Genomic DNA, 13,901 nt, shown 5'->3' on the forward strand with positions numbered 1-13,901 from the left:
GTATGCAGTGAATAACAATGATTTAGTGTTTCATGACTATCTAGATGGACTTTGAGCATTCTGTGAATTTTGGAACTAAATCCTTAGAGAACATTTCTTTGTTGTGATCAAGTGGTGATAAGAATTAACCCATATGGTCTACACTATTTACTTATTATGAGATTATAAATTTACACGTCGACTTTAGGTCTTCTTCCATATCGGATAATTTTATTATGAACTTACTGAGTATAATTACTAGTAGTTGATAACATGTATTAACTCTTCATATGAGTTTACACGTTGAACTAATTTTGTAATTGTAATGAAACCATGATTAAATGGTGGTAGAAATATATTTCTATGATCTTCCACTATTATTTCAAGCGAGTGTCAATTTACGCGACGACTTTAGGTCTTCCTCCATATCGGATAAATTTATTGTAAGCTCACTAGGTGAAATACTAGTTATTGATATCATGTTCTTACTCTCCATCTGAGTATACCTATTAGATCGATGGAACTAGAGCTTTAAATTATGATATTTACTTGACTTAAATTAACGGTATACTTGTCCATCTGAGTTGGGTCTATTTTAATTTATTGGAGTGAATGATCTAGCATTGCATATATATGTTGCATGAGTAGTTCTTTTCCCATCGAAATTTGCTATTGAAGGTGCGTGAATATATGTGTTGTGCGTTTGAAATTTTTTATATTAAATTGTCATGACCCGATTCCCATCCGGTCGTGATGGTGCCTCTCGTGAAGACAAGGCCAGCCAACAAAAACAATCAACATTTGCTTTTAATATTTTCTTAGCATAAATAGGTTTAATCCATAAATACCGATTAATCACACGTGCGGAAATAAACGTAATATAACGGGAGACAACCATCCAAAACTCAGCCCGATGATCGGGGTGTCACAAGTCACGAGCTACTACAGAGTTGATGAAAAATATACTACAAGTCTGGAAAACAACTAGTCTGAAGATGAATAAAATATGCAGAAGATAAGGAAGAAACGGGGCTGTGGACGTCGACAGCTACCTCGTCTCTCCCGGTCCGCCTGGTCTGGAAGGAAATCAGCGCTCAGGTACGAACTCAGCAGTGCCTGTCTCTGCACACATGGTGCAGGAAGTAATGTGAGTACTCCGACCCAGTGAGCAATAAAAATAAATAACGACTGAGAACATAAAATCCCACAAGGGCACAATAATGCTATCTTGAGCGGCAACTCCAGAATAATAGTAGAAACCAGTGAAAAATAATAAGAAAAACCTTTTTGAAAATAGTTAAACATCAATTATACTCAATCAGTAAGTCAGCCATTGTTACCTGACCGGTCAGCCATTGTTACCTGACCAACGCATACTCCAGTGTCATTGTTACCACTGGTCAATCATAGTTACTTGACTGGTCAGTCATTGTTACCTGACCAATCACATTTAACAGTGTCATTGTTACCACTGTTCAATATTAAATCATTCTAGATGGGTACCCGCGCTCACTGTGGGTATGCAGACTCCGGAGGGGCTCCTACAACCCAAGCGCTATCAACAAGGCCTGAAAGCCTGAACAGTGTCAATACGAGGCCTGAAAGCCTCCTCACCTCACTCATCATGCCCTCACACAAGGCCCTCGGCCTTAATCAGTCCAGAAATAGTCAACAGCCCCTCGGGCAAACAGTAAAGCAATAATACTCAGCTCAAACAATAGTTCAAATATCAGTTTAAAACTCCAAGTTGAATAAATATGGTTGAGTTCAAGAAACAATGTAAATCACATGGACTGAGTTCAAATAATATTTCTAACAGTGAGGAAAAACAGTGATGATAGTTCATAAAGAGTTCAAACAGTCGGCAATAAGCCCCAAATATAGCAATAAGCCCAAATCATGGCGAAAACAACAAGTCATTGCTAATACGCGGTAAAATATCATCCGGACTGGGCCAAGTCACAGTCCCCAATAGTAAATGATCCCGCGCTCGTCATGGAACGCGTTTCTCAACTCAACATAGCACCAAGTTGTGCAAATCCGGGGTTTCAAACCCTCAGAACATCATTTAAAGTCATTACTCACCTCTAGCCGGCCGATAACCTAACTCGCCAAGCCTTTCCCTCTCGAATCGACCTCCTCGCGCGTAGGATCTGACCAAAACCACAAAGGATACGTCACAATAGGCTAACAAATCGTAACCCAATCGAAAAGACTCGAAAAACAACCAAAATTACGAAGTTGGCAAAACCCGAGCCCGGCCGACTCTCGAAATTAACGAAATTACACATCACGGACGTCCTCGTCTCGCCACCGAGTCCGTACGATNNCACGAAGTTGGCAAAACCCGAGCCCCGGGCCCACTTCTCGAAAAATTACGAAATTCACATCACCGGGATCCTCGTCTCGCCACGAGTCCGTACATATAAAATACACAAGAATCGGAGTCCATTTGACCCCTCAAATCAACAATTCAAACCTTCTTAGGTTTCAAGCCCTAACCTCCATTTTTACCCCTTTAATTCCTTGAATTTCAGTGTTTAAATCCTTGTTTTTACACCATAACAACATTATTCGAGTCTATAAATTCATACCTGATGGAATCCCCTTCGAATCCTCTCCAAATCGCCCAAAATCGCCTCTTCCCGAAGTCTAAAATGTTTTCTTAACTTCTGAAATTCGCGAACACTGTTCATTAAACACAGTCCAGATTTCCGCTTCTGCGGCCCTTTAACCGCACCTGCGGTACCGCTTATGCGACAAATTGACCGCTTATGCGATCTCACTTGAAACACCTGGGACCGCTTATGCGATCCAAACACCCGCTTATGCGGTTTACCTCCAACCGCTTCTGCGGTATATTAACCGCTTATGCGGACTCGCTGAAGCGCCTACACGTCCGCTTATGAGGAAAAATCCCTGGGCCACACCTGCCCGCTTCTGCGACCTCTCCGCCGCATCTGCGGAACCGCTTCTGCGGCTCCTTTTCTGCAAATGCGGAAATACCAGAAGACAGAAAAATCTGACCTGCAACAAATGCTTCCAACTCCCGTTTAACCATCCGAAATCACCCCGAGGCCCCCGGGACCTCAACCAAAAGCACCAACACATCCTATAACCTTATTCAAACTTGTTCCAATCCTCAAAACACGTCAAACAAATGCTAAAACCATTAAAATACATCGGATTCAAGCCTACTTTTCATCAAAACTTCCGAAATGCGCATTCAATCAAAACCCGACCAAACAACGTCCAAATGACCTGAGAATTTGCAGACATATCCAAATCACCTAACGAAACTACTGCAACTCTCGGAATTCCATTCCGACCCTCGGATCAAAATCTCACCTATCAACCGGAATTCGCCAAAATTCAAACTTCGCCAATTCAAGCCTAATTCTACACCGGACCTCCAAATTCAATTCCGATCGCACTCCTAAGTCACTAATCATCCCCCGAAGCTAACCGAACCACCAGAATTCACATCCGATCCCTCTAACCACATAGTCGACTTCCGGTTGACTTTTCCAAAACAAGCTTACTTCTAAGAGGCTAAGTGCCTCATTTCCAACTAAAACCAATCCAACTCAACCCGATCAACTCAAACGCTGATATTGAAACATAAGGCAACACAATATGGGGGAAACGGGGCGGTAACTCTCGTGACGACGGGCCGGGTCGTCAAATAAATTATATACAATTGATTGAAAATAACAATTTACTCTCCATCTGAGTTGGTTCTATTTCCTTTTGGATTGCATATTTCTTGCATTATATAATATACTTTGCATGAATGACTCTTTTCCCATTGAAATTTGCCATTCGATATGCATGTATGTATATATATTGGATGCAGTCTGAATTTTATTATTCAGTGTTTTCACTTACTATGATCTATTTAATGATTCATATCTCAACTCCACAATAAATTTATGCAATTTGACGTATTACTTGTTAAATTTCCTTTTATAGCGATAAGACATTAATTTAAAGGATGCAATATATGTACCTTTTGTTAGAAGAAATTTAATTCCCGTTTCTAAGCAAAATAAGAGATGAACATTTGATTTATTTTTGAATAAATCTTGTGTTATTGAGCTTGATAATCATTTTATCTCTTGTGGTACATGGATGCATGACCTTGTTATTGTTAATTAATGTCTCTCATGAACAGAACAATATTAGTCTACCTCATAAGAGAAAATGTTCTCCAAAATTGAGTGAAACTTATCTGTGCACTTGCGTCTAAGTCATAATTATCTGGATAGGATTTCAGTTGGTCAATGATGAACCTTAAGGTTCATTGAAAGTATAGGAACTACCAACTTATGGATACTATTTAGAAGGAAATATGACTAAAAGACATTTCTGCTCCAAAGGAAAAAGAGCTGGTGATAAGTTAGAACAAATCCATTTTTGACTGCACTGTCTAATGAATATATAGGCAAGAGGTGGTTTTGAGTATTTTTATGACATTCATAAATGATTACTCAAAATATGAATATATATTTGATGCACCGTAAGTCTGAATGCTTTGAATAATTCAAGAAATTTAAGACTTGATAGGGAACAACACCATGAGAATATATTAAATCACTATTATCTGATCGTAGGTGGCTAGCAATTCTCTACAAAGTTAATTAGTTACTTATCAAAATAGAAGATTATATCTCAGTTGTCTACAACGAATATTCCATAATAGAGTGGTGTAGTAGAGAGAAGAAATAGGACTCTTATGGAGATGTTTAGATTATGTGATGACCCAAAGGGTCATCTTTTGTTTTAAAATCTAATTCCGTGTTTCGAGGCCATAAAAACCTCCATTTATCTCTCCTTGATTTGCGTGCACAATCCGGGTGCGTATCCGAAAAGCTTTTATGTGAAAATTTAAGAAAAAGATGATTTTTGACTTAAAAAGATGATTTTAGTTGACTTCGGTCAATATTTTGGGTAAACAGACCCGGACCCGTATTCCGACGGCCCCGGAGGGTCCGCAGTAAAATATGGGATTTGGGCGTATGCCCGGAATTGAATTCCGAGGTCCCTAGCCCGAGAAATAAATTTTTGAAGAAATTGTTAACTGAAAAATATAATGGTTTTTGGAAATTTAATAATGTTTGATATTGTTGGTATCGGGCCCGTATTTTGGTTCCGGAGCCCGGTACAGGTCCGTTATAATATTTATATCTTATCTGTGAAATTTGGTGGAAAACATAAGTAATTTGACGTGATTCGGACCATTGGTTGAGAAAATAGGAAGTTCGAAACTATCTTGAAAATTTCATGAGTTTTGGTGTTGAATTCATAGTTCTAGGTGTTATTATGGCGATTTGATCGCATGAGCAAGTTCATATGATGTTATAAGACTTGTGTGCATGTTTGATTTGGACCCCCGAGGGCTCGGGTGAGTTTTGGATAGGCTACAGAGTGTTTTGAGCCTTAAGAAATTTTCTGGTATGTTGCAGATCTGCAGACTTCGCATTTGCAAAGTTTCTTCGCATTTGCGATCAAAGGCTGGAAGGGGACTTTCGCAATTGCGAAGTTAATTGTCGTAATTGCGACTTGAACAGTGGTCGCATTTGCGAACAATTGTTCGCATTTGCGAAGACAGCAGGCCAGGCCAAGTATCGCAGTTGCGAAGCATTTGTCGCATTTGCGAACCTGTGATCGCAAATGCGATACCTGCAACTGTTCAAAACATAACTTAGACGGGATTTTCAACTCATTTCTCGAAGTTTCAAACGCTAAGGTTCAATAGGCAATTTTCTAAAGAGTAGTTCTTCCCCAAATCATACGTAAATGATTTCTAACTCATTTCCTTCAATCTATTTCATCTTTTTACAAGATTTCATCACAAAATCTAAGGTTTTTAATGGCGAAATTGGGTGTTTTAGGTAGAATTTAGGAATTTTGAAATTTTGGGATTTCGACCTCAATTTGAGGTCGGATTCCAAAACCAATTGTATATCTGGGCTCGGGGGTGAATGGGTAATCGGGATTTAGTCCGAACTTTGAGTTTTGACCAAGCGGGCCCGGGGTCAATTTTTGACTTTTTGGGAAAAATGTTGGGAATCTATAATTTTGCATTGGACTTGGTTTCTTTAGCCTTTATTGATGTTATAAAGTTAAATATGGCTAGATACGAGTGAATTGGTGGTGGAATCAAGAGGTAAAGCGGTGGTTGAGCTGTGAACTACCCGTTGGCTTGAGGTAAGTGTTTGGTCTAACATTGACTTGAGGGATTAGGGATCCCCGACTTGCTTGCTATGTGAAATACCATGTGTGTGGCGTATAGGTGTGGTGACGAGCACCTATGCGTCGCCAAATTACTTGTTTAGCTTGCTCACTTGCCCCGTTTCCCTGTATCTTGCTCTCTTGTTTTACTTGCTACTTGCTCATTGATGCTTCCATGTCTAATTGCTTTTTGTTTAATGTCGTTCTCTATTGGTGTTGTTAATTGTTCCTTTAATCAATTATATTACACTGTTGGTTTATGTTGGCTTTTGGTGCTTCATGGTACACTTTGGTTGGTCTCGCTGTGTAGTTTTAACCGGTGAACTTTCATAATTGCAATGATACTTCCTTTTGTTGGTTTGAGGTATAAGTGTTGTGGAGGATGTGAGTTAACTTGTGACACACTTGTCTCTATTTTGTGATTTGTGTTGATATGTATATTGGGATCGGGTTGCACGCCGCAACAGGAGGAATAAGGGTGTATATTGAGGAGTAATAAGGGCGGACTGATAGGATCGGGTTGCACACCTCAACAAGGGGTAATAAGTGTGAATGATTATACTGTTATTTATTATATGGTGGGATCGGGATGTGCGCCGCATCATTTGTTGTTTATGAATTTATATTCTGCCGAAGTTCATTATTGTGGTGTTGAAACTCCCTTAAGGATTGGTTGTAGCTGAGTATTGGTAGAACGACTGGATTTCGAATTCGTCTAATGCTAGTAATTATTTTATGTTATTCTGTATTTTCTTTCTGTTTCAATATACACTATTGCAGGTTATATATATTGTTATGCCCTGTCGTAGCCTCGTCACTCCTTCATCGAGGCTAGGCTCGGCACTTACCAGTGCATGGGATCGGTTGTACTGATACTGCACTCTGCACTTTCTGTGCAGATTTCGGAGCTAGTGGCTGAATGAGAGGTTGGTTGCTATCACTGCATTCAAGAGACCCAAGGTAGTCCTGCAGGCGTCCGTAGGCGCTGGCGTCCCCTTCTATCTTTACTGCATTCTGTTTTACTTTTCTCTGAGATAGATGTATATTTTTCTTTCAAACCAATACTTGTAGTAATCGTAGACTGTTCGTGAGTTGTGACACCAGTTTCTGGGTGGTATCTACTTCTAATTTTTGTTAATATTGTGAGCATAACTAGTTAAATCAAGTACTTTCGCTTTTATTTCCGCTGATATAGTTCTTGTTAAATTTTAATTATAAAATGATAAAGGAAAATTATGTAATATTCTGTAACGTTGGCTTGCCTAGAGAGTGCAATGTTAGGCGCCATCACGGTCTCGACGGCTGGAAATTCGGGTCGTGACAAGTTGGTATCAGAGCACTAGGTTGCCTAGGTCTCACGATTCACCAACAAGCTTGGTTGAGTCCGAGGGATCGGCACGGAGACGTCTGTGCTTATCCTCCAAAGGCTACTGAGTTAGGAACAATGTCACTTCTATTCTTCCCTATCGTGCGATTTGATCTCTCGATGCTAATTGAACTTCTACTCTGTTCTTTCGCAGATGGCGAGAACACGTACCACTTCATCACCTGATCAGCAGCCCGAGCCCCCAGTGGCAGCTCCTATAAGGGGTAGAGAACGAGGCCGAGGCCGTGCTAGAGGCTGAGGAAGGGGCAGGGCTCAGCTTAGAGCTCGAGTAGCAGCACCAGCGGCGGAGCCTCGGGTTGAGTTTGATGACGAGGTTCTGGCCCAAACCGTTCCAGCGGGTCCAGCTCAGGTTCCAGAGGGGTTCATCGCTACCCGGGTGCTTCAGGATGCTTTGGTCCATCTAGTGGGCCTTATGGAGAGTGTTAGTCAGACAGGCATACTTCCAGAAGCACCAGCCGTCTCTCGGGCTGGGGGAGGAGCACAGACTCCCGCTACTCACACTCTGGAGTAGCTGGCTCCCCAGTTTCTGACTCCAGCAGCTCAGCCAGTTGGGGTAGTCCCGCCGGGTGTTGTAGCACAGACCGGTGATGAAGCAACTATGTCTTCTGATGCCTTATGGAGATTGGACAGGTTCACCAAGCTTTTCACTACTACCTATAGCAGTACATCTTCAGAGGATCCCCAGGACTATCTGGACAGTTGCCATGGGGTTCTATGGAACATGGGGATAGTGGAGACCAATGGGGTCGACTTTGCTGCTTTTCGTCTGTCAGGTTCCGCCAAGAAATAGTGGAGAGATTATTGTTTGGCCAGACCAGCTGGATCACCAGCTCTCACTTGGGACCAAATCTCATAGCTATTCTTGGAGAAGTATCTTCCTATCACTCAGGGGGAGGATTATCGGAGGCAGTTTGAGCACCTTCAGCAGGGTTCTACGATTGTCATTCAGTACGAGACCAGATTTGTAGACTTGGCCCGTCATGCGATTCTTATAATTCCCACCGAGAGAGAGAGAGAGGGTGAGGAGGTTTATTGAGGGACTTCATCAGCCTATCAGATTGCATACGGCTAAGGAGACAAGGAGTGAGATTTCTTTCCAGGATGCAGGCAATGTGGCCAGACGAGTTGAGATGGTTTTAGCTCAGGGTAGTGGCCAGTGGTCTGACAAGAGGCCTTGTCACTCTGGCGGATTCAGTGGGACCTCATCTGGAGGTCGAGGTACTTTTGGTAGAGGCCATCATCCAAGGCCGTTTCATTCAGCGCTTTAGGCATCCCATGGAGCTTCAGAGAGTCATGGCCCTTATGTCCCTCCTTCAGGGCAGCCAGCTTATAGTGCCCCGCCAGCTCCCATCAGAGCACCTCCTCTTCAGAGTTATTATCACGGTCAGCCGGCTCGTCAGTGTCAGTCTCAGTTTCCTCAGCAGCAGTATTCAGATGGATGTTTTGAGTGTGGTGAGTATGGACATATCCGGAGGACTTGTCCGAGATTATAGGTGCTCAGTCACAGCAGCAGAGTTCTCGTGCCATGATTCCTGCACCGCCTGCCCAGCCAGCTAAAGGTAGGGGTAAGGGAGCCAGAGGTAGGGGTCAGCCCGCTAGAGGTAGAGGTCAGGTCGTTAGAGGTGGAGGACAGGCCGCAAAGGTGGAGGTCAGCCAACAGAAGGTCGTCCCAGGGATATAGTTCAGGGTGGTGGGGCCCAGCCCCGATGTTATGCTATTCCAGCTAGGCCAGAGGCTCTGGCAGGGAGTGTATAGAAATGGGCCTGACCGCCACCTGATCATCCTCCCCCTCTAGGGCGACCCCTAGCTGACTGACCTCCACCCCGAGCTGGCTGGGCGGGTGGGGAAGTAACTGGTGCTGAAGCCGAAGGCTTACTCCTCTGGTGGGATGAACCTCCCATAAGGTGGGGATAAAACCTCTTTATATGACCCAAATCTCCACACTCAATGCAACCTCTACTAGCCACTAGCAATGGGGACTGAAGGGAGCCCCGAGCACCAGGATACCCACTAGAAGAACCAGGCATAGATGAAAACTAAATTGATGGTGCATGAGTCGAACACTGAGCTGGAAGGGCACTGAGATATGAGTGGCCGTGATGTGAACTGTGAGAACCATGGCCAGGAACACAGCTCAAGCAGTAAAACAAATACAGATCTGAACATAGTGATATAAAGCTCAGCTAACTCTACATGCCCATGCAAAGAATGTATGAAATTCACCATGTGCTCCCACTCTCAAGTGCTCAACCACTCGGTACTTCATATGGCCATCCGGCCTAGGGAAATCCATCCCGGAACATATACAACACTGACTGCAAGTCAACCAGTACCGAGGAACAAGGGTAATCCAACCCGGGGGAGAAATCCATCTCCAGGTATACATAAATACACACTCAACCACTCGGTACCGCATATGGCCATCCCGCCCAGGGAAATCCATCTCAGAACATACTCATCGCTGACTATAAGTCACTCGGTACCGAGGCAAAGTGTAATCCAACCCTGGGGAGAAATCCGTCTTCAGATATCAATACATCAGACAAATCCATGTCCAGGGAAATCCATCTCTCAAATTTCATCCGCGCTCACTAGGGGTGTGTTACAGACTGTAGAGGGGCTCCTACAACCCAAGTGCTATCATAATCATCAATATAACAGTTGTGGCGTGTAGCCAAATCCCATAGCTGTCACTCATAATCAGGCTCTCGGCCTCACTCAGTCATCACTCTCCAGTCTCATACACACGGGCTCACAATGCCACGAAACTAGCCCGAAGTAATGCTATAATGTGCCAAATAATGACCACCGAGACTGAGACATGATATGATATGCATGCATAAGACTGAATACATAATGTTAATGAATCAAATGAAATGACAGCAAGAAACGACCACTCGGGTCTCAACAATATCGGCGTGAAGCCCTAACATGATATCTAGCATGTTTTACAACACATTTACTTAATCACATGATAGAAACACGGATATCAACAAGAAAGAGTCATTAAGCGGTGCCATGGAATGGACCAGGCCACAATTCTCGTGGTGCATGCACGTACGCCCGTCACTTGGCATTTGCATCACCACAGTACTAATCATCTAACACATAGTTTGGGGTTTCGAACCCTCAGAACCAAGTTTGGAAGCGTTACTTTATATGGTGAAAATCAGAAGGTCTGATTTTATGATTATTATGACGCTTCAAAATCATGTATCCAGGAGGCTCGAGGCTCAGCTCGAGTTAGACCCCAAGGATCTCCAATGCTCGACCTCAGGGCAGTGAAAATCGATGACTATGATGAACAAACGGGAAGTTCCCAAGGCACGTGGTTAAAGCTAACAAAGTCTATTAGGCTAGTACAAGCCCGTACCGTGGCATTAAATGGCTGTACCAGCCGCATATCTTTATAATAAATGCACCTGTACTGTGTTGGGATTCCCTCTCCTATATAAAGGGGATCCTTGTCATTTTTTGCACACATGATATAACATTCAATACAAGAACAAGAACATTCTCTGCTCTCTAACTTAAACATATTCTCCCTTGATTTTATTGCTTATATTTATTACATTGCCTACGTTTACTGCGTTTCATTGATTGTTCTTCATTTATTACTCACCATTGATCATAAAGAGCCCCCATCAAAGCTCTTAGAACTGTTAGTCCTTCATCGGCTATCCACAGCCAATCGCTTTAGCTCGACCTCGAGGCCTAGTACGGGCTAGCTCGAGGCCCCGATTCTCGGCTACTCAGTTTGCATAACGTTCTATCTTCAAGCTCTCACCTTATTTTCTAGTCTCACACTTAGCATCCATTTCCTAACAGCTAGCATAAAAATAAATCACGTATTTTTAGAACCACAAAATCAAATCTAATTGGAATTACCATTTTCAAGGTAAACAGTTTGGCGCCCACCGTGGGGTTAAAAATAATAGTGATTGTTTTCTTGCTGGTTTACTACACAACGCAAGTTATCTTTCACGTTTTTTCTTGTCCAAAGAATCTTTGATTTCAGGTCAAAATGTCAAACTCAATGAACGCACATGAGAACAACGGTCCTGAGGACCATGGAGAGAATGGTGTAGCTGTTCCAGGTATTGGTGCACCACCACGAAACACTGAGGATGCACCCGAACCAATTCCCGTGGACGTGGTCTCGCGCAACGCCCAACACGTCGATATAAGCTCCCACACTGACAGGAGTATATGCCAAGGGAACCAACAAGAAGCTCAGAAAACCCCAACTCGGGAGGAACAAGAGATTAGCCTTCACGTCATTTTTGAGATATTGTAGGCACAACAGCTGGTGATTGCTCAACTGCAAAGCCACAAAACAACTTCGAGCACAGCAGCACGGGAAGCAACTCCTCGAGCCGAACAAGTACCGGAAAGATCAAGCAACAACGGGTCAGCAGTCGATCCCGCTATCATAAAGATGCTCGAGGACCTCACAAAGAGGATTGAATAGGGCGAAAAGAAGATAGAAGCCAATGACAAAAAGGTGGATACCAACAATTCAAGGGTCGATCAGATCCCAGGCGCACCCCCGATCCTAAAGGGTGTAGATTCAAAGAAATCTGTAAAAAACCATTCCCGTCAAATGCCGCTCCAAATCCCATTCTGAAGAAATTTAGAATGCCTGATCTCCCGAAGTACAACGGAACCTCGGACCCCCAACGAGCACGTCACTACTTACACTTGTGCTGTAAAGGGGAATGACCTGAAGGATGACGAGATTGAATCCGTCCTATTGAAGAAATTCGTAGAAACACTTTCAAAAAGGGCCATGATGTGGTATCACCACCAAGCCCCGAATTCAATAGATTCATTCTCTATGCTGGCAGATTCTTTTATAAAGGCACACGCCGGTGCCATTAAAGTTGCTACAAGAAAGTCTGACGTCTTCAAGATCAAACAAAGAGAAAACGAGATGCTGAACACGACCAACTAGGATCCCCCTCGGGCTCAGTATATCCTAGCAGGCTCTTGGCAAAGGAACCGAGGCCAAACAAGGAAAGGTATCAGCCATACACTGAAGATCGAAGAAACGCTCGAGGCATAATATACCCCGAAATGATCGAAGGATAGACCGAGGTTAGAATCCTCGGGAACTCGTGGGCAGCGTCTGATTCGACAAACATACAGGACCAAAGGAAGCACCCCGATTGTCCGAATACAACTTCAACATTGATGTTTCAGACGTTGTCTCTGCCATCGGTAAAATCAGAGAACCAGGTGGCCAAAACCTGTACAATCAGATCCGTCAGAAAGAAACCCTAACCTGGTGTGCAAGTTTCACGGCACGCACGGTCACAGGACCGAAGATTGCAAATTGCTCCAAGAAGAAGTAGCCCGACTAATCAGTAAAGGGCACCTCCGAGGGTTCCTCAACGACTGAGCCAAAAATCAATTTCGGGAAAGAGAGGCGAACAGGAAAAATGAAACAGAAGAACCACAACATGTCATCCACATGATTGTTGGGGGAGTCGACATCCCGCAGGAACCGATCGTCAAACGAACAAAAATATCCATCACCAGGGAAAAGCGAACTCGAGGTTACATATCCGAGGACACTCTCACATTTAGTGACGAGGACATCGAGACCCTGTCTCAGCCTCATAGCGATGCATTGGTAATCTCTTTCCTTGTGAATACATTTCAAATTAAATGTGTACTTGTAGATCCTGGTAGCTCGACGAACATTATCAAGTCGGACTGCTCGACCAAATCGTGCCCGCTTCTCGAGTTCTCAACGGATTCAACATAGCGAGCGAAATGCCAAAAGGGGAGATCACCCTCCCGGTCAACGTGGCCGGCACAACCCTAAATGCCAAGTTTCATGTCATCGAAGAAGACATGAGATCCATTGCCTTACTCGAAAGGCCATGGATACACAGCATGAGAGCAGTACCATCAACTCTTCATCAAATGATGAAATTTCCGACAAAGGACGAAATAAAAACTGTGTACGGAGAACAGCATACAGCAAGAGAGATGTTCGCGGTGCACGATGTGGCACCGGCATCGACGCCTTCAACATCAAAGGAGCTAAAGGATAAGCAAACAGGGAAGTAGCAATCACGAGATACATTATTGGCTACACCCGAATAAACAAGTAAAGGACCGTACCGTGTCCCTGGAGCAAACGATTGAAGCACATCGAGGCTCGAAGCGTCATCACCACCAAGGTATAATCGTCTCCTTTTTTGTTTTACATCTTACACTAACCTGTGTGTAGGTGACCGATCAGAACAATCGAAGTGCTTTCCAGCTTGAAGACCACATTTGTTAAAGAATG

This window comes from Nicotiana attenuata, unplaced genomic scaffold (genome assembly GCF_001879085.1).
Source record: "Nicotiana attenuata strain UT unplaced genomic scaffold, NIATTr2, whole genome shotgun sequence".
In the NCBI taxonomy this organism is placed as follows: Eukaryota; Viridiplantae; Streptophyta; class Magnoliopsida; order Solanales; family Solanaceae; genus Nicotiana; species Nicotiana attenuata.